We start from the raw sequence: 27038 nt of genomic DNA on the forward strand, positions 1-27038 counted from the left end.
GGCAAGAAAATGGAAAAAATAAGAAAATATTTACTGTATGATTGACAGTGCTCTACTTTTTAAACCTTAACACATGCATAGAGATTGCTTCAGATTGCTTTGCAGTACTGCATGTAAATCAGTAAGAGCAACTTCAGAGGTTGGGTCCTTAAAAACAACAATGGGGTCATTGCGCCACTCCAGATCTTTCTGAAGTAGGCATCCTTGAAGTTTTGGGAAGTTAGTTCAAACATTTTCCTTGCCACCCAGTCTTTGTTTTGCTTGGTAAAAATCACAATGTATTGCAGTATTGTTAAATAGAAAGAAGACAGGTAATATTTACAGCCATAAATAATAATATCATATCATTGCTGAAACACAATAATAGATAGAGCTGTACAGTTTATCTGCAGAGATTACATCATTTGTTCTTAGAAATAGTAATGTACCTTATTCCTTTATCAAAACTGACTTAACAGAGGTCTTAAAACAGGAACAGCTGGAGCTTTCTTTGCTTAAAGGCACATTAAAGGGCTTATTACTCAATCCTTGTTAATCATTATTAATATTATATGGTAGGAATGTTCATATTGAGACATTTGATTTGTAAAGTTGTTGATAGTATCTCTTAGACTTTAGAGGAGAATGTGAGAGTTCCAGTCTACCTAGCCAAGGAAAAAAAAAAAAAAATCTGAGCACAGTGTGTGATGATGGAGAGATCTTCTCTGTATCTTTGGAGGAAACACATGTGAGACCAGCTGAGTCTCAAGGTAAGGAGAAATATCTGAGCACAGTGCGTGTGTCACGGATCCATCTGCGTCAGCACCAGATACCTGCACTCCGCCTACTCGTTCCGGTTCCCCTGACTACTAATCATCATCACCTGTCGTCACCACCTGCCATCACTTATCCGGACTATCATCCACTCCATATATACTCACCTCATTCAGTCACTCACTGTCTGGTCTCGTCTCTACCACGATTACAGACTCTCTATCGCTACCTTACGTTCCTGATTCTACTTACCTGCATTGTATCTCCAACCCGCCAGTCTCCCGTCTGTTCCTGTCCTTGGTCCCCGTCTGCTGCCAGTCCTCTTCAGTCTCCAGCTCCGCTGTTCCGGTCAGCTCTCCATTCTCCCGCTCCTGTTCAGATAAGGAAAACATCATCAGACTGTTCATAACCCTCATCAACTTCAACTAGCACTCTACTTACCATCCTGTGACTGTCATTCAATAAACTTTGTTCATACTCACCCGTCTGTGCCATTCTGTTCTGTGACAGAAGACCAGACCAACCTAAACATGCTTCAACCTACGCCCGCAACCACCACGGACACGAGTTCCCCATCGACAGCATCCCTTCCCCGGACTAGTGCATCTGTGCTCGCTACTTCCACCGTAGCCTTTTCCTCTGCCGCTGCCTCTGTATGTCCCATGGCCCAACCAGCGCCCTTCTCTGGCGAGGAGGAGGAGTGCAGCGGCTTCCTCCTGCAGTGCGAGCTCTACATGAAAATGATTCCATCCTCGTTCCCCACTGAAGAATCGAAGGTCGCTTTCTTTATCTCCCTTCTCCGGGGTCGGGCTCTTCAATGGGCTCATGCCCTATGGAAAGATCGTGGGCCCGTCACCAGAACCTTCGCCTCATTCTCCAATCACTTCCTGGAAGTGTTCTCACAATCTCTGCACTCGATCTCCGTGCAGGATCAGCTGTTTCGTTTGAAGCAAGGGAGATCGTCAGTGGCTGCATATGCTCTGCAGTTCCGGACCCTCGCCGCTTCGCTGGGATGGAATGAGTCTGCACTCATCACTGCATACCGCCACGGTCTGAATCCCGACATTCGTCTTCAGTTAGCCATCTACGATGACACAGTGGGTATCGAGAGCATTATACAGCGATCCATCCGCATCGACCAACGCCGCACTGCTTGCCAGCTAGATAGCCCTGCACCTCCGCCTCCTCGCCCATCTGCCGCTTACAGTCCTCCAGCACCAGAGCCGATGGAGATCGGGTCTGCTCGCCTACCGATCTCCGAGCGCAATCGCCGTATAACCAACGGACTATGTCTATATTGCGGAGCTGCTGGACATATGTTATCCACCTGTCCCATTCGTCCACCTCGACCCGCAGTGAGTACAGTTCAGTTACCCCTATCCATATCGAATATGAAATATACATCTGCTACTATCACTTATATGAATCGTTCCCTTCCAGTTCAAGCGCTAATTGACTCCGGATCCGCCGGTAACTTCATCTCACTCACCACTCTCCATCGGCTCCAAACGAAGCAACGTACCATTCCTCACACCCTTCACGTTCAGTCCATCGTCGGAAAACCTCTTGGCTGTGGCCGGATTGGACACCGCAGCCCGGATCTAGGGCTAGAGATCGGCTGGCTTCACAAGGAGGCAATTTCCTTTCTGGTGCTGGAGGGCTCGACGGCCGAGATCATCCTGGGACGCCCGTGGTTGGAACTCCATTCACCACATATTCAATGGTCAACCGGTGAGGTCCTACAGTGGGGTGAAGAATGCCATCATCATTGTCTGCCTGCCATTTCCAAGTCCATTATCCGTCCAGTCACTCCGGTTCAGAAAATCTCTCTCTCCGCCACCTCCGTGGAAGATTCCTCTGCTGTGTCCCTCACGGACATTCCTCCACCTTACCGGGCGTTCCAGGAGATCTTTGATAAACAGCTGGCAACCACTTTACCACCTCATCGGCCATGGGACTGTGCGATCGACCTGCTGCCTGGGGCGGTCCTACCGCGAGGTAAGATCTATTCTCTGTCCATCCCGGAGCAGAAGGCCATGGAGGAGTACATCCAGGAAGCCTTAAGTCAAGGATTTATTCGACCATCCACGTCCCCTGCCGCATCAAGCTTCTTCTTCGTGGGCAAGAAGGACGGAGGCTTGCGCCCCTGCATCGATTATCGTATCCTCAATCAATCCACCGTCAAATACCGCTATCCCCTTCCTCTGGTCCCCGCCGCTCTGGAACAACTCCGTGGGGCTACTGTCTACTCCAAACTCGATCTCCGGAGCGCGTACAATCTCATCCGCATCCGTGAAGGTGACGAGTGGAAGACAGCGTTCATCACCCCTGCGGGGCACTACGAGTACCTCGTCATGCCCTTCGGATTGTCCAACGCACCCGCCGTGTTCCAGGGGTTCATGAACGAGATCTTCAGAGACTTACTACACCAATTTGTCATCATCTATTTCGATGATATCCTCATATACTCTCCCGATCTACCCACTCATATCCGCCATGTCCAAACCGTACTCCAACGCCTCAGAGACCATCAACTCTTCCTGAAACTAGAAAAGTGCGAATTCCACCGAGACACCGTTCAGTTCCTGGGCTACCTCATCACTCCCCGCGGTATAACCATGGACCAGAGGAAGGTGGATGCCGTTAACAACTGGCCACAACCCACCTCTCGGAAAGACCTTCAACGGTTCCTTGGGTTTGCTAACTTCTATCGCCGCTTCATCAAAAACTTCAGTCAGACCTGCTCCCCTCTCACTAATCTCCTCAAGGGCGGGGCCAAGTCTCTGTCCTGGAACACCGACTCCACACGGGCGTTTGACAGCTTGAAAAGGGCCTTCAGTTCCGCTCCTACCCTCTCCCTTCCCAATCCAGCTCTACCCTTCATCGTGGAAGTGGATGCCTCCACCTCTGGGGTAGGAGCGGTTCTTTCCCAGCGGCAGGGGACTCCAGTGCAACTCCATCCATGTGCCTTCTATTCCAAGAAACTGTCCCCGGCGGAGCAGAACTATGATATCGGCAACCGAGAGCTGCTAGCCATCAAACTGGCCTTGGAGGAATGGAGACACTGGCTGGAGGGGGCTCAACACCCGTTTACAGTTATCACGGACCACCGGAACCTCGAATACCTCCGGGAGGCTAGAAGACTCAATCCCCGTCAAGCTCGCTGGGCCCTCTTCTTCACCCGCTTCAACTTCTCCGTCACCTACCGCCCTGGACACAAAAATGTAAAAGCAGACGCATTATCACGACAGTTCCAGCCCAATTCTCCTCCTCTAAGTCCCGAGACCATCCTCCCTCCAGCCATCGTCGTAAGTCCCATTCAGTGGAGTATGGACGATCACATTACAGACGCCACTCAAGCCGAACCTGCTCCGCCGGGAGGTCCAGAGGGACGGGTTTACGTCCCGACACGTCTACGCCTGTCCCTCATGGACTCAGTACATACCTCTCCGGGCTCTGGACACCCAGGCAGCCAAGGAACTCTCTCGCTCGTCCAACAGCGTTACTGGTGGCCGGGTATGGCCCAGGATATCTCCCGATACGTCAGGGGATGCTCAGTCTGTGCCATGGCCAAGGTTCCCCGTCATCTTCCTGAAGGCAAGCTCACTCCCCTACCAATTCCCACTCGACCCTGGTCCCATCTGGGGGTCGACTTTGTCACCGACCTTCCCCGTTCCCACAATCACACCTGCATTCTTGTGGTAGTCGACCGATTCTCCAAGGCCTGCAAACTCATTCCTCTCCCCGGCCTTCCTACTGCCTTTGAGACCGCTGAAGCCCTATTCCAATACGTTTTCAGAAACTTTGGAATCCCCGAGGATGTCGTATCTGACAGAGGTCCACAATTTATCTCCCGTGTGTGGAAGGCCTTCTTCAATCTCCTGGGCGTTTCCGTCAGCCTTACGTCAGGATACCACCCCCAGTCCAACGGCCAGACTGAGCGGAAGATCCAGGAAATCGGGAGATACTTACGGTCATACTGCCACGACCATCAGGACTGCTGGAGCCGCTACCTGCCGTGGGCCGAGTATGCACAAAACTCTCTCCGTCAATCCACCACAGGGCTCACACCCTTCCAGTGCATACTCGGGTACCAACCTCCACTGTTTCCCTGGTCCGGTGAACCATCAGATGTTCCAGCAGTCCACCACTGGTTCCAGACGAGCGAGAGGGTCTGGGACTCAGCCCACACTCACCTCCAGCGGGCTGTCCGCAGACACAAGACCCAGGCGGATGTTCGACGTGCCTCAACTCCCCAATACCATCCGGGTCAACTGGTCTGGCTCTCCACCCGGGACATCCGTCTCCGACAGCCCTGTCGTAAGCTGAGTCCCAGATACATCGGTCCGTTCGCCATACAGAGGCAGATCAACCCCGTCACCTATCGACTCACTCTTCCCGCTCACTACCGCATCGCACCTACATTCCATGTCTCCCTCCTCAAGCCCTATACTAATCCTCTCACTCCTTCCTCCCCAGGGTCTGGTGCTGCGGACGTGCCCCCTCCTCCTGTGGATCCGGAGGATGATAACATCTACCAAGTGCGAGAAATCCTCGACTCCCGGCGACGGGGCGGCCTTCTGGAATACCTCGTCGACTGGGAAGGTTTTGGGGTGGAAGAGAGATGTTGGGTTCAGCGGGAGGACATTCTTGATCCCACCCTACTCCAAGACTTCCATTCGGCCCATCCAGGTCGTCCTGCACCCAGGGGCCGTGGCCGTCCCCGTCGTCGGTCCCGCCCGCCAGCTGGAGCTGGCCGTGGGGGGGGGGGTACTGTCACGGATCCATCTGCGTCAGCACCAGATACCTGCACTCCGCCTACTCGTTCCGGTTCCCCTGACTACTAATCATCATCACATGTCGTCACCACCTGCCATCACTTATCCGGACTATCATCCACTCCATATATACTCACCTCATTCAGTCACTCACTGTCTGGTCTCGTCTCTACCACGATTACAGACTCTCTATCGCTACCTTACGTTCCTGATTCTACTTACCTGCATTGTATCTCCAACCCGTCAGTCTCCCGTCTGTTCCTGTCCTTGGTCCCCGTCTGCTGCCAGTCCTCTTCAGTCTCCAGCTCCGCTGTTCCGGTCAGCTCTCCATTCTCCCGCTCCTGTTCAGATAAGGAAAACATCATCAGACTGTTCATAACCCTCATCAACTTCAACTAGCACTCTACTTACCATCCTGTGACTGTCATTCAATAAACTTTGTTCATACTCACCCGTCTGTGCCATTCTGTTATGTGACAGAGTGATGTTGTTGAGATCTCTTCTGATTGTAAAGGAAACCGTTCTGAGAGTATTCCAGTTCCCTTTCGTAGTCACTTCGAGTTACGTCAGAAGTGACGGAGAATGGGGGGTTTCGCATAGAAAGCCAATCCTCTTCGAGTATTTAAAAACGAGCCAATGGCATGAAAATGCATTGGGGGTGCAGAATTTGCATAGCGTATCTCCGCCCCACGCAGTGGGTATAAAAGGAGGAAGTGAACGCAACCGCAGTATGTTTTCGCTTCGGAGCCAAGAGATTTCTTCACTCCCTTAAGCCATTCTCACTGATTCAAGACTCTTCGAGACGAGCGTCCTCTTCAGTGTTGGTGTGACGGCGGTGCCCAGCGAGACTCTGCATTGCCTGCGATCTGAGCAGTGGTCTGCCAGACTTTGCGCTTCTCCCTGGTCGCCTCAGCGCTGAAAGAGTGAATTTCCTCCTCTCTAAGTGAAAGAGCTGCACGCGGCACATCTTTTTAAAGACGACTCGCCCGTGTTCTTCTGGGTGCGATCGTTTCATGTCATTTTCTGATGGTCGCGATCGCTGCTCTGTGTGCCTGGGCTTTCAGCATGCAGTAGCAGCGTTCGTGGATGACTCATATTCCTTCTGAATGGGAACATGAGCATCTCTACACTGTGATCTAGACTCAATGATCTGATGTGTGAGAGTCCCCGTGTCCGTTACTCGTTCTGCTTCTTAAAATAGAAGCTCTTCGACTCGCGGATAGGGTGATATGACGGTGAATGTGTGGCACAACCCCCGACGCTAGTTCCTCGGGCCACACCCACCGCTCCAGTGTTAGAGCCAGTGAGCGCTGTATCGCTTCAGACGTCTGCCTCTTTGCAGGTACTGTCTGTTTCGTTCAGCACTCCAGAAGATGATGCGATGACGATCGCAGCATCACAAGGCGGGCTTGACTCCTCGGGAAGTGAGGATGCGGCCGCGTTGCCTCCCTCGGGAGCGTCAACGTCGCCGTTTCTGATCCGATCCGATGACGGCCATGCTATCTCGGGCCTCCGTGAGCATCGGGTGGGGGTGGAACTCCGCCCTGTCCTGATCTCTCGCGGCTGGATAATTTGGTTTTGGGTAACGCTGCCACCTTACGGCCACAGCCAACCCCAATTTCCTTTTTCCCCCGAGTTGCATGCGGAACTGACACGCACTTGGGTAAAAACAAAAAAAAAGCCCCGAGAGCGTGCTTCAGTTTCCCCGCCTTTCCTTCCCTCGGCGACGCGGTTGCCTGTGGGTACGCTGAGACTCCCCTGGTGGAGCGTTCTGTTGCGATGCAGCTGCGTCCGCAGGGCGCGTCCTCCCGCGGTGCTCCAAGATGCCCATCCAAAGCCTATGGGTTCTCGTTGCCTATGGCGGCGCGATCCTGTAGAGCGGCGGGACAGGCAGCCTCCGCCCTGCATATGATAAGCACCTGCTAGGTAATAATTTTTAATTATTATTATTATTATTACCTTGCTCTCAAACGGGCGACGGAAGCGGCCGCTCGCTCCCTTGGTCAGGGGATGCCCACCGCTGTGGTCCAGGAGCATCATCTAAATGTTTCGGCGGTGCGGTCCAGGACTTTGCCCAGCACTTCTCGACCGCCTAGGAGCAGACGGAGGCGGGTTTACACTTCTGAGTGTGAGCAGCGCCTTGAGCTGGTTGAAGAAAAACTGACACTATCATTGAGCACACACACTGGAATGAGCGCGCACGACGTCCAGTGCGTCGCCCCGCTCATTCCTCTCTGTCTCTGAGGGTGCGGATGGGCGCATTTGTCGTCCCTCGACTGCACCACTCCCCTCCCCCTCTATCGCCAGACCCCCGGCAGAACAGACCCCCGTGGAACGCTGGTCCTTCCCTGGTCTCTTCTGTCGGGGAACGCGGCTCGACTGGGCATCCGCACAGGGTAACTCCTGTGTGCATGCCGGTCTCCCTGTACTGCTGCCCCTCCGGGGGGACGTCTGTGGTTCGCATGACTCCGCTGGTTCAGTTCCTGGGAGCCTGGCTAGAGCTCCTCGACCTGTCCCGCTGCGTCATCAGAACGATCAGATTCGGCTACGCGACTCAGTTCGCGAGGTCTCCTCCCCGTTTCAGGGGAGTTCGCTCCACGGTGGTCGGTGGCTATGCCCCGGTCATGAGAGCGGAGATTGCGACCCTGCTGACGAAGGGTGCAATCGAGACGGTCCCTCCAGCCGAGGTGAGGTCCGGGTTTACAGCCCATACTTCACTGTCCCCAAGAAGACCGGTGGGTTACGACCGATCCTGGATCTGCGCATTTTGAACCGTACTCTCCATCGACTACCGTTCAAAATGCTCACAGCCAAACACATTTTCGAATGCGTTCGGCCTCAGGATTGGTTTGCAGCGATCAACCTGAAGGACGCGTACTTTCATGTCTCCATATTGCCTCGACACAGACCGTTCTCGGTTTGCCTCGAGGCCAGGCATCAGTACACGGTTCTCCCTTTCGGGTTAGCTCTGTCACCTCGCGTCTTCACGAAGATCGTCGAGGCAGCCCTTGTTCCCCTTCGCGAACACGGGGTTCGCGTCCTGATTTTTCTTGACGATTGGCTGATACTGGCACACTCTCGAGAACAGCTTTGCGAACACAGAGACCTGGTGCTCCGGCACCTAGCCCGTCTGGGCCTTCAGGTCAACCGGGAGAAGAGCAAACTTTGCCCCGTGCAGATGATCTCTTTTCTCTGCATAGAGATAGACTCGGTCGCCATGTCCGCGCGGCTCACGAATGAGCACGCGCACTCACTGCTGACTTGTCGTCGACTGTTCGAGGGCAAGAGTGCGGTTCCACTGAAACTTCAGAGGCTCCTGGGGCATATGGCATCCGCAGCCGCGGCAACGCCGCTCGGATTGCTTCATATGAGACCGCTTCAGCTGTGGCTTCGCGATCGAGTCCCGAGGTGGGCATGGCATCGCGGCTCGCTCCGAGTTCCAGTGACTCCAGCGTGCCACCAAACCTTCTCCGTGGTCGAACCTCAGCTTTTTAAGGGCCAGTGTCCCTCTTCAGCGAGTTTCCAGGCATCTTGTTGTCTCCACGGATGCATCTACCACGGGTTGGGGTGCCATGTGCAATGGGCATGCAGCCACGGGTTCCTGGACAGGACCCCAGCGCCTCATGCACATCAATTGCCTCGAGCTGCTGGCAGTACGCCTTGCCCTGCACCGCTTTCGAGCACTGCTCAGGGTCAACACGTACTTGTCCGTTCACGCGGCAATACGCTATGCAAATTCCGCAGCCCCAAGGCATTTTCATGCCATTGGCTCGTTTTTAAATACTCGAAGAGGATTGGCTTTCTATGCGAAACCCCCATTCTCCGTCACTTCTGACGTAACGTCTCCGTTCCCTACTCAGGGAACGAGGGTTACATCCGTAACCGAGACGTTTTTGTCTCAGGAGACAAGTGTGAGAGGCAGAAGACTCAAGCAATAGTCTCCATTTGATTTTAATGTAATCTCATTTATTTATTTCTTGTGGGTTTAGAAAACGTGCTGTATATACAATGCAGTTATTCTATATCTATTAAAAAAAACCTTGCTACAATAACTGGGACTAGTCACATCACTTGCCCTTGTTGCCTTTTGTTATATTGCACAAACATAATGGCATAAAATATACAAAGAAAAAAATATGGACGCCCTGACCCCAGAAATATAGCTGTGAATTTGGGGGATAACTGCACACAAAGAACAATAGCAATTTAATAGAAATGCTTCTGGCTCTGAAGTCAATCATTCACAGGGTGTGAAGTGGATCAAATCATGACTCATTCTCATGCCAACATCTTTCCACAAGCAGCTAACAGAGATCTCAAGAGCGAAACACAAGGTGAGCAAACTCATTTACCTTAGCTGTCTATAAACAGTTGGTTCAGTATACCCAATTATACAATATAGTTGGGTACCTATACAATATAGTTGGGTAAAAATACCCTTGAAGACCTACATATTGATCTGTTTGAAGGAAACCCCCACCCCTGGTGTAAATGTCATCACAGTAATGGCTTCATTCCAGGGGCTCTGTTATGGGAGAGCAATTCAGATATGCGAGGAATATACAACGTGCATATGCTGAATTATGAATGAATCTTGGCTCCATGGAAAAAAAGTGTGTGTGTGTGTGGGGGGGGGGGGGTGTTGTTAAGAATACATGTCAAACAAGAAAGTGTCAAGGTCATTTTAAGCCAAATCGATTTTAAATTCAACGCCAGATAATGCAATGCCTTATCTTTTTGAATGATGAACAGAAATTAACAGGTTAATTAATTTGGGAATCAGACTGAATGGTTTTGGAGTGGTTTTAATAATGAAAAAAGAAAAAAAGGACTGGTTCATTGAGTCATTTGTTGGTAAATTAGAGGACACAAACTCAATAAAGACGTTTCTTGTCATTATCTGACTGTATTATTTGAGTATTTTTATTTTATAATGAGCAAGCATGTAAATTTGAATTAACAAGTCTTGGGTTGTTAATTTTTTTTTGCTGTGACACTAAAGATTCAGCAGAAAAGAAGATGATGACTGTTGAATAAAATAATATTGACAGAGCATTACATCTGCTTGTTGGAGAAAGGCTATTTACGGTGATATTCGTGTAGTTTAAGGTTATCAGCTAACCTAGCGAATTTTTTTTTTTATTCTGTTTTATACCAGAATGTTAGTAAGAAAAGAAGGGGAAAAAAAAAAAAACGTACAGATATCAATCTGCATAAGCGATAGACATTGGTTATGCTCATCTTTGGGAGCTCCTTTAAAAGAGTCTTGAGAAAAACAGTTCTATATTTAAAGTCCCCCTGTGGTCAATAATTGTATCAATTAAAACTCATCTTTGATGACCAAAATTACATATTTAAATGTTGTTTTCTTCATGCCTTAGCATGAATGTAACTCTAGATCCTTGCCTCATTTAGTATGTGGTTCTATGAATATGTGAATTTGCCCCACTTTCACTCATGCACACCAGTTCAGAGATCCACTTATTGACAATCACACATTGACGTGATTGATTACAATGTAGTTTGTGACGTCAGAAACACTAGCGATTTCAAACCATGTTTTGTTGGTTCACGGAGAAAATATTCAGCAATGGTTCTAACTTATGAATTTGCACATGGTTTATCTTAAAGCATAAAAACACCACATATAAACAACGTTAAAAATTAGATTTTCACCACAGAGGGACTTTAAAGAAGCACATACAAAAGACCTGAGGCTGAAGCGATGCAAAATCTTTTAAATATGGAAGTGTGTTATGCATAAGTTAACCCCCATTAAGATTGTTCTGTGATTTTCTTTGCATCTCTGATAGTATGTTTGTTGTATAAACGTACAGACAGTATGACATTCCAAATGTTTCACATATTTTACAGAGACTGCTTGTGATTTATTAGTCAGACCAAAGCATGAGTATTTCAAACACCCTTAGCCTACTGATATCAATATACATACACACTGTCTGATATAGAAAATCCTAGCCTTCTCTGGAACGATGGGAAGAATCATGTCATATCTTTTGTTCTGCTGGGAACAAGTCAATAAAATACATTCTCTTTCTGTTGTTGGAATGGGTCACATTCAAAATCTAACTTTCAAATCGTCTCGGTTACGTATGTAACCCCCGTTCCCTGAGTAGGGAATGGAGACGTTACGTCGGAATGACGGAGAATGGGGGTTTCACCTAGAAAGCCAATCCTCTTCGAGTATTAAAAAACGAGCCAATGGCAAAGAAATGCCATGGGTCTGCGGAATTTGCATAGCGTATCTCCGCCTCACCCCGTGAGTATAAAAGGAGGAAGCGGACGCCACCGCACTTCGCTGAGGAGCAGAGACTGAACCTAGGCATCTACCCAGCGGTACAGCGGAAGTGGCAGGGAGACGTAACGTCTCCGTTCCCTACTCAGGGAATGAGGGTTACATCCGTAACCGAGACATTCCCTTTCGTAGTCACTCGGAGTTACGTCGGAATGATGGAGAATGGGGGTCCCCCGTGTAATCACGCCACCTTCACAGCTGTCTTCCAGTGCCCTGCGCAAGTCTGACCCCTGACGCACTTACTGACGAGGAGTCCTACTTGACACAGGAATACCAAGGTACACTGGGGAGGATATCCCAGAGGATATATGCTGCAGTACGCCTACCCGTGGGGAGGACTTAGGAATACACATACGGCCCAGGGGGCTTCGTATGGAGGAACACTGGAGTCGCCAACCCATAGGGTGGCTAGAATCTTAACTCCAGGAGTGGCAAGGTGGCTTGCCGAGGGAAGACACATGCTCCGAGAGGCTGGGTTCTCCCAAGGTTTTTTCTCCATCGAATCTGATGGAGTTTGGTTCCTTGCCACTGTCGCCTTGCTTTTGGCTTGCTTTGAGCTTGCTCAGTTGGGGTTATTTAGTGTTTAGCAATGTTGTTGATACTGTGTTGTTCTACTTTCATGTTATCAGTGTAAAGCAGCTGTGATACAATCTGTATTGTGAAAAGCGCTATATAAATAAATGTGACTTGACTTGACTTACAGTGGAAATCCACATGTGGGGGTTACTAGCAGGAACCATGCACATGGAGGCACCTAACCGACGTCCAAGCAAAACACTGGCGTCAGCATCAACAGTGCTGGAGGAACTCAGGGCTTCCGTAGAAGGCTCAACTGAGAAAAATCGCACTTATCCAGTCGGTGGAGTGGAATGAAGAGCAAGCGAAGACACCTGAGCGGGTCCAGTACTGGCCGGGTGAGCGAGTACAAGAGAGAGGACACAGGCTCCACACGGAGATTATAGAATCTAGCGAATGTGTTGGGTGTCGCCCAGCCTGCAGCTCTGCAGATGTCTGCTAGTGAGGCGCCATGCGCTAGAGCCCAAGAGGAAGCCACACTCCGGGTGGAGTGGGCTGTCACACCAAGGGGGCACGGTCGACCTTGCTGCTGGTAAGCAAAAGCAATGGTGTCCACTATCCAGTGAGACAACCTTTGCTTTGAGAGAGCCCTTCCCTTCTGGCTCCCACCATAACAGACAAAGAGCTGGTCTGAGGTCCTGAAACACTGCGTTCTGTCTACATAAGCACGGAGGGCACGTACAGGACAGAGCAGTGCCAAGGCTGGGTCTGCCTCCTCCAGTACCTTCACTACCTGGTCCCGGAAGGGAGTGGTAGGAACCTTGGGCACATATCCAGGCCGGGGTCTCAGGATCACGTGAGAGAAACCCGGCCCGAATTCCAGGCACGCTTCGTCAACGGAAAATGCGTGCAGGTCCCCCACCCTCTTGATGGAGGTCAGTGCAACCAGGAGCACTGTCTTAAGCGACAGGAACTTAATCTCGACTGATTGCAGAGACTCAAAGGGAGGCCTCTGCGAGCGCTTAAAACCACTGAGAGGTCCCAAGAGGGAACGAGAGGAGGGCAAGGAGGATTCAGTCTCCTCGCTCCTCTCAGGAACCTGATGGTCAGGTCGTGCTTCCCCAGAGACTTACCTTCAACTGCTTCGTGATATGCGGCAATAGCAGCCACATACACCTTCAGGGTGGAAGGAGACAGCCTTCGCTCCACCCATCTTGCAGGAAGGAAAGCATGACACTGATCGAGCATCTCCGGGGGTCTTCTCTGTGAGAAGGTGTCTCGTGTACGACGCTCTAGCAGAAGTGATAGCAGGGTACTTAAACCTGCCTTGACCCGTCCAGGAGCCATACATGTAGCCTCCAGAGATCAGGTCGAGGGTGCCACAGGGTGCCCCGTCCCTGAGAAAGGAGGTCCTTCCTCAGAGGAATTGGCCAAGGAGGTGCTGTCGCGAGGAGTATCAGTTCGGAGAACCAGGTCTTGGTGGGCCAGTATGGGGCGACCAAAATGACCTGCTCCTCGTCCTCCTTGATCTTGCACAGGGTACGTGTGAGAAGGCTGGGGGAAACGCATATTTGCGTTGGCCCCACGGCCAGCTGTGCGCCAGTGCGTCTGGCCGAGCGTGCCCTCGGTCAGAGAGTAATACAGGGCGCAATGGGATGAGTCGTGGGAGGCAAACAGATCTATCTGTGCATAACCGAACTGGTCCCATATCAGCTGGACCGACTGGGGATGGAGTCGCCATTCGCCAGAGACTGAATGGAGCCGTGACAGCTTGTCGGCTGCACAGTTCCGAACTCCTGGAATGTGGGTGCAGGGCAAGGCGTACTGCCAGCAACTCGAGGCAATTGACATGCATGAGGCGCTGTCCAGGAGCCCGCGGCTGCATGCCCATTGCACATGGCACCCCAACCCGTGGCAGAGGCATCTGTGGAGACAACAACATGCCTGGAAACTCGTTCTTGGGGAACATCGGCCCGTAGAAAGCTGAGGTTCCTCCACGGGGTGAAGGTCTGACGGCAGCATAGAGAAGCAATCCGGCAGCAGAGAGAAGCAATCCGAGTGGCGTTGCCGCGGCTGCGGATGCCATATGCCCCAGGAGCCTCTGAAAAAGTTTCAGTGGGGCCGCACTCTTGCCCTCGAACTGTCGGACAAGTCAAGTCAAGTCAAGTCACATTTATTTATATAGCGCTTTTCACAATACAGATTGTATCAAAGCAGCTTCACAGTGATAACATGTAAGTAGCACAACACAGATCAACAACATTGCTAAACACTAAATAAATAACCCCAACTGAGCAAGCTCAAAGCAAGCCAAAAGCAAGGCGACAGTGGCAAGGAACCAAACTCCATCAGATTGGATGGAGAAAAAACCTTGGGAGAACCCAGGCTCAGTCGGGGGCCAGTTCTCCTCTGGCTTACATTCATATTGTTTAAATATAAATATTAAATATAAATATTGTTTATGAATCAAACGGCGCCATAACATATCACAGGCGTTGAGTCGTCTCATCACAGGCGTTGAGTCGTCTCATCACAGGCGTTGGGGCATCCGAAATCCCCGTGAGAGGCTGGACACAAAACTGGACCTGACGAACGCCATTTTTCTCGGGACAAGCGTCCCGAGATAACAGCAGAAAGGCAGATGGGAAATAATTAGCATAGCTGATGTTCATAATAATTTCCGTTATAACTCACAAACTCTCCGTAACCCGAACTCTCCGCAACCCAACCATACGCGCCGACCCGTTTGTCTAAGAGGCTGTCGAGCCCCACTGGTGCGTTAAGCAGTTTCAGTGGCAAACGGTTCCGTATGGCATAACAGAGGACTAGAAGGTAAGCATTATGTGAATGCTTGACTAAAGAGATGCGTCTTTAATCTAGTTTTGAACTGTGTCAGCGAGTCAGAGGCTCGGACCGTATCGGGAAGGCCATTCCAGAGTTTTGGAGCTAAATGCGAGAACGCCCTCCCTCCTTTACTGGACTTCGATATCCTAGGAATGACCAGAAGCATTGAATTTAGTGATCTTAAGGAACGCGGTGGATTGTAGGGCGAAAGAAGGTCCGTTAAGTACATAGGTGCTAAACCATTTAGGGCTTTATAGGTCAGTAGTAGTATTTTGTGTCAGCAGTGAGTGTGTGCGCTCGCTCGTAATCTGCGCGGACATGGCGACCGAGTCTATCTCCATACCGAAAAAAGAGATCCTCTGCATGGGGCAAAGTTTGCTCTTCTCCCAGTTGACCCGAAGGCCCAGACGGGCTAGGTGCCGGAGCACAAGGTCTCTGTGTGTGCAGACCTGATCTCGAGAGTGTGCTAGGATTAGCCAGTCGTCGAGAAAATTCAGGACGGAAGGGGAACAAGGGCTGCCTTGACAATCTTCGTAAAGACGCAAGGAGACAGAGCCAACTGAATGGGAGAACCGCGTACTGATATGCCTGCCCCTCGAAAGCAAACCGAAGAAACGGTCTGTGTCGAGGTAAAATGGAGACATGAAAGTAGGCGTCCTTCAGGTCTATCGCTGCAAACCAATCCTGGGGCCGAACACATTCGAAAATGCGTTTGGCCGTGAGCATCTTGAACGGCAGCCGGTGAAGGGTGCGGTTCAAAACGCGCAGGTCCAGGATCGGTCGTAACCCACAGGTTTCTTGGGAACAATGAAGTAGGGGCTGTAAACCCTGACTTCATCTCGGCTGGAGGGACGACCTCGATTGCACCCTTCGCCAGCAGGGTGGCAACCTCCGCTCTCATGATCGGGGCATTGCCACAGACCACCGTAAAGCGGACTCCCCTGAAGCGGGGAGGAGACCGTGCGAACTGAATCGCATAGCCGAGCCTGATAGCTCGGGCGACCCAACGGGACAGATTGGAGAGCTCTAACCAAGCCCCCAAAAACTGATCCAACGGAATCATCCGAGCCACAGGTGTCCCCCCGGAGGGGCAGCGGGGCGGAGAGATCGGCACAGGCGAGGGTGGCATAGCCTGGCATACAGCGGGGCTGCAGGGCTGGTACGGGCAGGGGCGCCTCCCTGCGACCACCTCCATGGCAGGGCCCAGTGCTGCTGGGGCCGCGGGGGAGGGGGCGGAAGTCGCAGGAGGGCGCATTCGGCGGCAAGCGGACTGAGGCGTCTGAGCCGGCGGCTGGTTGGCAGCAGAAAGCCGCAGGGTCAGACAAAAAGCCACAGTCCACTTCTGGGCGGAACGAGAACTGTTGGGCAGAGTTCACGACCGCGCCGCCGAAAAGGCCAGCCTGGGGTATGGGGAAGTTGAGGAAACTGGTTCACTCAGCCTCACGCACATCAACCAGGTTAAGCCATAAATGTCTGACCACGCATGTGGACATCACCTGACTCAGGGAGCATGCGGTCACCTTCGTCACTCGTAGAGCAAGGTTGGTGATGGCAGGCAGCTCAAGGATGAGCCCTGAATCAGCCCTATCCTCGTGCATGTCACCGAACACCCATAAGGATGACAATAACATACAGTGAGGTGGCAGCCTGCCCCGCAGCTCTACAGGTCCCCGCCACCAGAGTAGACAAGAACCTACAGGCATTGGAGGGGTGCTTAGGGTTGCCACGCCAGTTGGAGGCGCTGTGGGGACACATAAGTGTTGCCACAGAACACTCCATAAGGGGGGAACCCCAGTGTACCCTAGTCTGCGGCCTCTACGAGGGCAGGGAAGGCGGAAGAGGCCGCTGAGTGATCGTGAAAAGTCAAAGGAGACTTCCACGATCTCACGACCTCTTCATGCACATCCGGGAGGAAAGGATTTGGGTTCGCCACCCCCAAAAACCAATCATCAGCCTTAAGTGCTCGGGACATGGCAGAATTTTCCACACAAACCCGACACTTGTGGCAGCCCAGGAAAGCATAGCTGTGAGCCCTGAATCAAACTCACTATGCTAGCACATCCGAGGACAGCAGCACAGACGAGCCATCTCCAGAGGACTCCAGCTCACCTTGTGATGCGGCGATAAACATGATTTCATCAGCTGGGGGACTGAATGAGAATGCGGGCCCAGAGGCGGGCCCCGCACTCACTCTGGACCACTTGGGTTGCAACGTGAAAGACGGGGTGTGGACCGAGGAATTTTCGTCGGTTTAGTTCCAGACCTGACGTCTTTTGGTCACCCTGGCCATCAGCCGAAGTATTATCTCACGTGGAGAAAATAGTTTGGGTAGTGGATGAGGGGACTCTCACTCTATTGAGCTCACGGAGTCTCAACCGTTATACATTGCGATGATCACGTCCCCACTGAGAGAACGTGACACACCCACGAGCGCTGTCTGAGCGTGATCAAAGCCCAAACACGTCAAACAGCGCTCGCGCCCATCAGCTGACTCTATCAGAATACCGCACTCAGGAATACGCGGGCAGATCGTCTTTAAAAAGACGTGCCGCGCGCACACTCTTTCAGTGAGAGGAGAAAACTCCTTGGATGTTGAAGCGACCAGGGAGAGACACACACACTGGCAGACCACTGCTCAGATCGCAGGCAATGTGAAACTCGCTGGGTACCGCCGTCACACCAACACCAGAGAGTTCGCTCATCTCGAAGAGGTGAGTCACAGTAGTAAACTCAGATTGTGTGGCTTGTGGAGTGAAGAAGTTCTCTTGGCTCCGAAGCGAAAAAAACAGTGCGGTGGCGTCCGCTTCCTCCTTTTATACTCACGGGGTGAGGCGGAGATAAGCTATGCAAATTCCGCAGACCCATGGCATTTCTTTGCCATTGGCTCGTTTTTTAATACTCGAAGAGGATTGGCTTTCTAGGCGAAACCCCCATTCTCCGTCATTCCGACATAACTCGGAGTGACTACAAAAGGGAATCCCCCAGACACATGCCTGTTCATTTTAACTTCCTATGATATTTCTTTAAAAAAAAAAAAAGGTATTGAGCCTGTCACAAAAAGACATGTTTTGGCTTGTTTCAAAACAGTTCAGTAAAAATTGCTCAACATAAACTGGATCAAGATACTACAGTATATATTCAAATAAGCTTAAAGATACAATACCTAAGATTTAGATGCCACTAGAGGGCGCTACATTCAAAACAACAACAACGGCTTTGCTTGATGACGACGCGGAGGAACGCGGAATGATGGGAACTGTTGTTTTCAACTCCACCGTGGATAAATCAGTCAGACAGGAATCGAAAATTAGTTGCCATGGATGAGGTAAAGTTCGATTTCTATAAATGTTTCGTTTAATGACATGCTTGTTTTTCCTTAAACTGAAAACCACAAGAGAAGTCAGGTTTAAAAGTAAATTAGCTATCACAGATGTTACTGTCCGAGTCACTGGACGAAGCTATGGTGGAGAGGGTTTGAAGGGGCAGGTCTCTTGCAAGGAGTTGACGTGGCTGGTCCTCCTTTTTGGTAACTTCATAAAAATAAAAAATCATGTACATTTGACACATCTTTTCATGTCGTGTATGTATTCAGCCACAGCTACAGTTTCACAAAATTAACGTTAAGGGGGTTGCACACCGGGCGAGAAGCTCAGCGCCGCGTCGCACCACATATTTAAAATTCGAACACATTGTCTATAAGTGTACACATACCGGCGGCGCCCAGCAACGCCTCAGGACCGTGTTCAAAATCCTGCTGCGCCACAGAGTGCCATTTACATAGTTTTGTATCAAATTTTAATTATTTTTGTCTCAAATCGTTGCTAATGGATCCTGACTTCGCCCTATATGCTTCAATATGCATTTAGTTTTGCATTCATTTACAGAAATCAGCTGCTTGAATGACAATTGCTGATGTTATTAGATTTTTCAGGTGAGATTCTCAATTCATTCAGTTAACGGATGATCTGAGGTAAAGTTTTCAGAATGCAGACTCAGCAACGATTGTATTTAATTGTACAGTACAATCATAACATAGAACAGACATTATCTTAATTTCCTGTCATTAAACATAACAATATTGCTGTCATAGGCTACACTGATGAGAAAGTGCGTGTCCGGTGTTCGATAACGTTACTGTGGGGTTGTCCTAAACGTGGCGCGGCGCTTCTCGTCCAGTGTGCGACCCCCTTTACAGCCAACAGACCACATTCCGAGAATAAATGAAAAGAATAATTGTGCTCCATTCCGTAACAAATGCGCAAAACAAGCTTACATTTGTTGCTTGATAGACGCTAACGCACAAATACAACTACCGCATTTGTCCAAGACTACACGTAGTACGAGCGGAAACTGAGGTAAGCGGATATGATGTGATTGACTCGCGACTCCCAGCTCACCCCTGCTCACACGCCCCGTTTCTTTGGTTAAAATCTCAATTTTCTCGCGATTTAAACATTGTTTTGTAAGGAAGGACTTTCCTAAGACTGAATTTAGGAATTCGAAACTGCAGTAAAACAATAAAAACTTACTAATCTGTAAAAGAGATCAAAGGGACAGAGGGCACCACACAACTGGCCCAACCCGATATCATCCCCCCCCCCCCCCATGTTGTGGTTCTTGACTCTGCACAATATCTTCTCTCCTCCAGGGCTCATTCAGGCATTCAAATCTCACAAACCTCCTGCCTCCAGCTGTGTTATGCAAGGGCAAAATAAATACTTCTGGCGCGAGTGGTAAAATTGTTTCATTCCTGCAGCAGCAGAACAGGCAGAACAAGAAAACAACGCCTGTTCTTCTGTTGTGGGAGATGCCCCAATAAAGATTTGGGTGATAGGTGTTTATTGTTCTTTTGCTTGTGAATCTAAGGTTTTCCCTTTTCATGTTTGGTATCATTTTAAGTGTCTCAGTGCGATTGGTAAAATGGTCTTCATTTCATTACAGTTATTGGAAATAGGAGAAAGATTGAGAACTTAGGAGATTCCAGTTCTCCTCCAAGGGTGATGTCTTTTCAAGATATCTCCCCTCTCCCCCGAGACCAGGTGTTACCCCTTGGGGTATAGGGATGGACCCAAAACAAACTCTGAAAGCTATTGGTACAACCCTTTTGTTCTGGTCTGGGTATTTAAGGCTAGGTAACAGAGCAGTCTTCGGGAACCTGTAACCAGGAAAACCCCCATACAGTGCTGTGTCAGTGTTTTCCCGGTGGAAAGCACTCACACACTACTGTGTGTCTCTGTCAGGAATGCATTGCTTACTTTTAGAATCATCTTTGAGTAATTGATGTCATGTATTTACTATTTCTGAATTGGCTGTTAATTGCTTGGGTAATTGGCATGATACATTTTTTCCTGACAAATAAATGTTACATCTTGATTTACTCTGGAGTAATCTGACGTCATTATTTTAGTAAATTATAGGAGGCTGGTGCTACCGCAAATCTTGCAGGATAGGTCAAACTAAAGGCGCAGATGTGAATGGAGCAGTAGGCACGTCCTTCTGAAGACCTTTTGATTTCTGTCTATCACTGATTTAGCAAGTTGTATGGAAGTTGCTAAAATAAACTACATTCTTTGTACGTGTGAGCAGTAGGCAACCGACTTAAGAAGTATTAGTTAACCCTGCACCCTCTGACTAAATACAGAACTGACAAGGTTTGTGTCCGTGAGAAACACGATCTGGCCAGCGTGATCTCTGTGCGGCATCGGGTCCATAATGAACGAATAATTGAAAGTGTAAGAAACACAGACATATCAAAGATCTAAATTAAATTATAATCAATAGTTATGGTTATTTTCTAATAAGAAACACAATCTAAACTTGATCATCAGTAAAAATTGGAGTCAGATTAAGCGTAGAGCTAAAGCAATATTGAAACTAAATTCTAATAAATTAAGTGAACTCAACTGGAGCGCTGAAAAGACATACACGCATTATCCCTTCGCCCAGCCATTGGATTCCGTCCTTGGGCCAATGGGTGGACCTTACAAAGTGGTGACCCCGACGTGATCTCCAGATTGCGAGTGTCTTTTCAGCAAAATATTGGAACTTGCAACTAGTAAGAGGTTTGATCTCCTTCTCTTTCTCCAGCTGTTGTGGTAAGTCAATTCTTTTTGCCTTTTAGAAGTGTTGAGGGAACATGCAGACGCACCTCATATAGACACATTTGTAGAATGGGTCGGCATACCCAGTTAGACAGGAGAACGCAAAATCCGGTGGGGCTTGAGAATTAATGAAACCACATGCTAGGGACATGATAGCAGCAGCGTAGATGAGAAATGATATCCCTTGCTTTAACTTTAAATAACCCTTGTTTGCCCACGCAACAAGAGATGAAACCAAAATTGGAATAATTTCATTCAAATTTTATCCTGGTACTCAACAGAGGGATGTAAACTAAAAACTTAAAATTCTGAGGGTAAATATGTAATTTGATTATTTTGTGTGCTGCAACAAGATTGCAACATTGAAATAAGAAAATGATCATGCTGACTTGTGAAAAGGTCTTGTGTTGTGATTAGATGATCTAAAATGTAACAAGTAAAAATATCTCACTTGAATCATTTGTGTGCAAAATGTAAAGTTGGACTAAACAGTGCAATGAAATTTGAATATTTCAAAAGAAATGATCTGGGAAAATGACCTCTCAGTCCTAGAGAACAGCTGCCATACAGAAGTCCTAGTGACTGAAATTCAGAAGAATATGCAAACTGTTAAAACTAATGCATATAATGATTAGTGTGTCACTAAAAGGCTTGTAGCCAGGCCTGATAGTTTCACCCATGCACAGCTGGTTCTTGTCCCATGAGGGAAGTTAGACAAAGAATGAATTACATCAAATTAATCATTATTCTTTGAAAATTTTACAAGAATGCTAAAAAATGCATGACTGATGTCCCAAAATATGGTTTAAACAACACCATTTAAGGCACAGTCTTATAAAACATAGCTTTTAATTTGATATTAAATCAGACTTTGCAATCGCTGTGCTCTTGTATGTTTTCAGAGGTCTCAAAAGACACTGACAAAAGTAACAAGCCAAAAACAATGGCACCCTCAATCAGACCCCTTTGTCCAACCATTTTTTCATATTCAAATAGATTCTTAATAGAATGCAATTGATAAAATCTCGGCCTAAAACAAGATAAGAATTGTGTCCAATTCTATATTGTATGGACAGAAATTTTTAAAGTGAGCAATGATTTGACCCATGGTTCTCAGTGCTTGCAGTGCATTGAATGTTTACCGTATCAGCTATAGCTTTCCAGCTTAGTTTGTTGCTGTGCACACAATGCTCATGGCAGCACAACTGGAGCTGCAGGGCCAAATGCCTTCTAAAAGATCAGGGAGAAGATAACAAGTCAGTATGGACATTTACTCAGAAGAGACCCCAGAGACCAGCAAATAAAATTAGTTTTGATTTATACAATTTTCTAGAATATAAATTATATTATGACCAGATATAATATATGTTATACTAATGTCCAGGAATGGCTTCAATCTCTTGATGATTCAGCATTGGTTTAGAAGAAGAAAGGATGTTGAAGAAGAATGAAAAGAATCAGAATGTAGGAAGAGGGAATGTGCATGTAGGGAGTAAGATGGCAGGAACACTACTAGTGTTGAAATGGGGTGAAGAAGGAGACAATGGATGGTTAGAGAAAGGATTGTTAAGAAATAAAACTGAAAAGAAAAAATAGTGAGAAAGAACTTCTTAACCTTTTATTTGTGCAAGAATCTTTAATGAGGAAAATTACAATGTCCAGTATGTACCAACTAAAATGATCAACTTGATTGACATGTCTTGAAAGTCCATCCAAAGCCACAGGATAATATCATTTTGATCTAATAGATCTTTAACCCAGTAACAAGGGGAGATACAAGTTTTAATGTTCTCTTGCAACAAAACCACAAACAAAGTGGTGCAAGTGTTAAATTCCTCTCTGGGAACATCAGCTCACATGGGATCTGATCAGGGAATATATGTTACTGGACATATAAGGAAAGTTGTGTGAAATGTAATCATCAGGCATCTACTGTCCTTATGGACCTCAGAGATCTAAATGGTCAAGAGTTTGAATGGCACCATAAATTCTAAATGCCAAACAAACGAGCACAGCACCACACCTGGTGATCTAATTGCTCTGAACACAGATCTGGCTAGTGTAAATAAACAGCAGCATGTGAAGAGATTTCCCCAGCAGATATGGGTGTCCTACTGCTCACAACACAGCAGACTGTGTGAGTTTAACTGCAATAGCAGTAAGATCTGACCATTAACACTCAGTTTAATTGGCCTTTTCTTTGCAGAAACATGATCATGATCATGATACATGTTGTTGTAAACTAAAACAAATTTTCTTCTAATGGAATAAAATCTTAACAGATCAAAGCCATCAGTAACAACCTTCTGGCTTAGGCCATCAAAGAAATATTGAGATAGTACCATCTATTTGACTGCAGTTTGTGTAAAGGCTCAAGATTAAACTGTGATGTTCTCTCTAGGTCTATTCCCTTACAGGCTGACAACTGACTTTCTTCAGAACCAGATTCCACAAGGGTCTGGTCCTGCCTGCATCAAGCAGGACACACACAACTTGACATGTAGGAGATGGGTGGAGAAACTTCAAGGGGCTGCTCACACCTTATAACACTACGGAAGTAGCTATACTCTATGTGGCCTCCCGGTGTAGCACCGGAACTAAATTATGCAACACAGATTATAATAATATAGACAACACCCATCTCCTATGCATAAACATACACAATACACCCCATGACTATGACAACCTTAGAACATCTCTACCTGGCATAGATCATAGGACTATTCAGGTCAAAATTATTCACATAATGCAAACAATACATCATTCACCTTCATACATATAGGACAAGGGAAATTATTTGAATAATTTCTTTCTAAACATTTTTACAGCAGTACAGTCTTGTCAACTTCCTGAATGTAAACGCTGTGATGTGCTAAGAACATGTGCATGGCTATAGTCACACATCAATTGCTTTAAATTCCACATTTAAAATCTAAGTGAGACCTGTTCATCAATGCAACTGGTCTTTGGACAAAATGTTGATGATCCAGTCGTTAGAGTTGTTGCAAACCAGGAGGGCCCCCTAGTTTCCAACAAATGACTAATGCCAATAAAAAATATAAAAACAAATCTAAAATGCAGGCATTTCTATTGGTCAACTATACAATTCCCATCCAGACCTGCACTATTGAGTGTGACTTAGCCTGTACATCAAATGCACAGAGGATGATTTTAAAAGTTAAACTAGAGAGTTCAAATCTCTGTTCCGGTACATTTCATTCTCTAACTGAACATATTAAAACCTTAAGGTTCAATTGATGATTTGCACTTGAACAACTAATGCAGACAATTTTATAATTATGAAATTGTGTAGTTCCATGATTAATTATTTGATTTATTTTAATTATGCATACCGCTGGTAAATATACTAGTTATGTTGACGTTCTGATACACTTCCTTAATTTATCCAGACCCAATCTAAATTCCACAACCACATCACTGTGGTGGTGAAGAATTTGGTGATTAAATGAGACCTGGCCACTAAATATATGATTCTGAAAGAGACCTTATTTACCACTCGCACTTTTGACATGACTGCATCATGTCTTGCTTTTGTGTTCTTGTGTTTAACAACCTTTTCCCCAATTTGACAAGAACTACAAATGCATCATTGTTGAATTATTGCAGGGTCATTCTGATGCTGTTCAAGTGTCTCACACACAGTGGTGCATCGTCAGTGAGATGAACTCCTTCTCCTACGGAGGTCTGACCTGCCCTGCGAACCACACGTTCTGTTTGGAAGTAAAAGAGGACTTTTCAATGGCACAGATAAACATCCTGGGAAGGGTTCCAATGGACACTGATGTTTCTCCCTGGTGAGAGGACACCTTCTATGAACAAAGTACTCAAGCTCTGGTCAATACAATGGACTTGGTGCAAGAAATCATCTTACAGACCGAGTATCATCTGAACCAAGCTCAAGTGGAAGCAAATCTGGCGAGAAAGACTGCAGAAAACCTGTCCAGATCCTCGACCCGGTCAGCGAGGTATGCGTACACCTGGTGGAACTGGACGTTCCGTGGATGCGTCCTCGCCAGTGGAATAATCTTCTTCGTCACACTCTGCCGGTGCTGCTACTTCAGGTGCCTAATCCGCACAATGCGCACGTCGACGAACGTGGCCATCGCGCTCAGCCCTTTAAAGGTACCTGCGCTACGGAAACTGTAACCAGAAGTGGACTTAATAAAATTGTGGCCCCTCAGGAACTGATCTGAATCTGCCCCAAGGGGCCAGGGGTCGAAACTGTAAGGAAGGACTTTCCTAAGACTGAATTTAGGAATTCGAAACTGCAGTAAAACAATAAAAACTTACTAATCTGTAAAAGAGATCAAAGAGACAGAGGGCACCACACAACTGGCCCAACCCGATATCTTCCCCCCCCATGTTGTGGTTCTTGACTCTGCACAATATCTTCTCTCCTCCAGGGCTCATTCAGGCATTCAAATCTCACAAACCTCCTGCCTCCAGCTGTGTTATGCAAGGGCAAAATAAATACTTCTGGCGCGAGTGGTAAAATTGTTTCATTCCTGCAGCAGCAGAACAGGCAGAACAAGAAAACAACGCCTGTTCTTCTGTTATGGGAGATGCCCCAATAAAGATTTGGGTGATAGGTGTTTATTGTTCTTTTGCTTGTGAATCTAAGGTTTTCCCTTTTCATGTTTAGTATCATTTTAAGTGTCTCAGTGCGATTGGTAAAATGGTCTTCATTTCATTACAGTTATTGGAAATAGGAGAAAGATTGAGAACTTAGGAGATTCCAGTTCTCCTCCAAGGGTGATGTCTTTTCAAGATATCTCCCCTCTCCCCCGAGACCAGGTGTTACCCCTTGGGGTATAGGGATGGACCCAAAACAAACTCTGAAAGCTATTGGTACAACCCTTTTGTTCTGGTCTGGGTATTTAAGGCTAGGTAACAGAGCAGTCTTCGGGAACCTGTAACCAGGAAAACCCCCATACAGTGCTGTGTCAGTGTTTTCCCGGTGGAAAGCACTCACACACTACTGTGTGTCTCTGTCAGGAATGCATTGCTTACTTTTAGAATCATCTTTGAGTAATTGATGTCATGTATTTACTATTTCTGAATTGGCTGTTAATTGCTTGGGTAATTGGCATGATACATTTTTTCCTGACAAATAAATGTTACATCTTGATTTACTCTGGAGTATTCTGACGTCATTATTTTAGTAAATTATAGGAGGCTGGTGCTACCGCAAATCTTGCAGGATAGGTCAAACTAAAGGCGCAGATGTGAATGGAGCAGTAGGCACGTCCTTCTGAAGACCTTTTGATTTCTGTCTATCACTGATTTAGCAAGTTGTATGGAAGTTGCTAAAATAAACTACATTCTTTGTACGTGTGAGCAGTAGGCAACCGACTTAAGAAGTATTAGTTAACCCCGCACCCTCTGACTAAATACAGAACTGACAAGGTTTGTGTCCGTGAGAAACACAATCTGGCCAGCGTGATCTCTGTGCGGCATCGGGTCCATAATGAACGAATAATTGAAAGTGTAAGAAACACAGACATATCAAAGATCTAAATTAAATTATAATCAATAGTTATGGTTATTTTCTAATAAGAAACACAATCTAAACTTGATCATCAGTAAAAATTGGAGTCAGATTAAGCGTAGAGCTAAAGCAATATTGAAACTAAATTCTAATAAATTAAGTGAACTCAACTGGAGCGCTGAAAAGACATACACGCATCATCCCTTCGCCCAGCCATTGGA

At 47.6% G+C, this 27038-nt stretch overlaps 1 pseudogene; it reads left to right on the plus strand.

The window, feature by feature from the left end:
- Positions 1–16825: 16825 nt before the first annotated feature.
- LOC148970917 (uncharacterized) lies at positions 16826–25863 on the plus strand (annotated as a pseudogene).
- Positions 25864–27038: the final 1175 nt, after the last annotated feature.

The sequence above is a fragment of the Pimephales promelas genome, chromosome 18 (assembly GCF_988280905.1).
Source record: "Pimephales promelas chromosome 18, fPimPro1.hap1.1, whole genome shotgun sequence".
In the NCBI taxonomy this organism is placed as follows: Eukaryota; Metazoa; Chordata; class Actinopteri; order Cypriniformes; family Leuciscidae; genus Pimephales; species Pimephales promelas.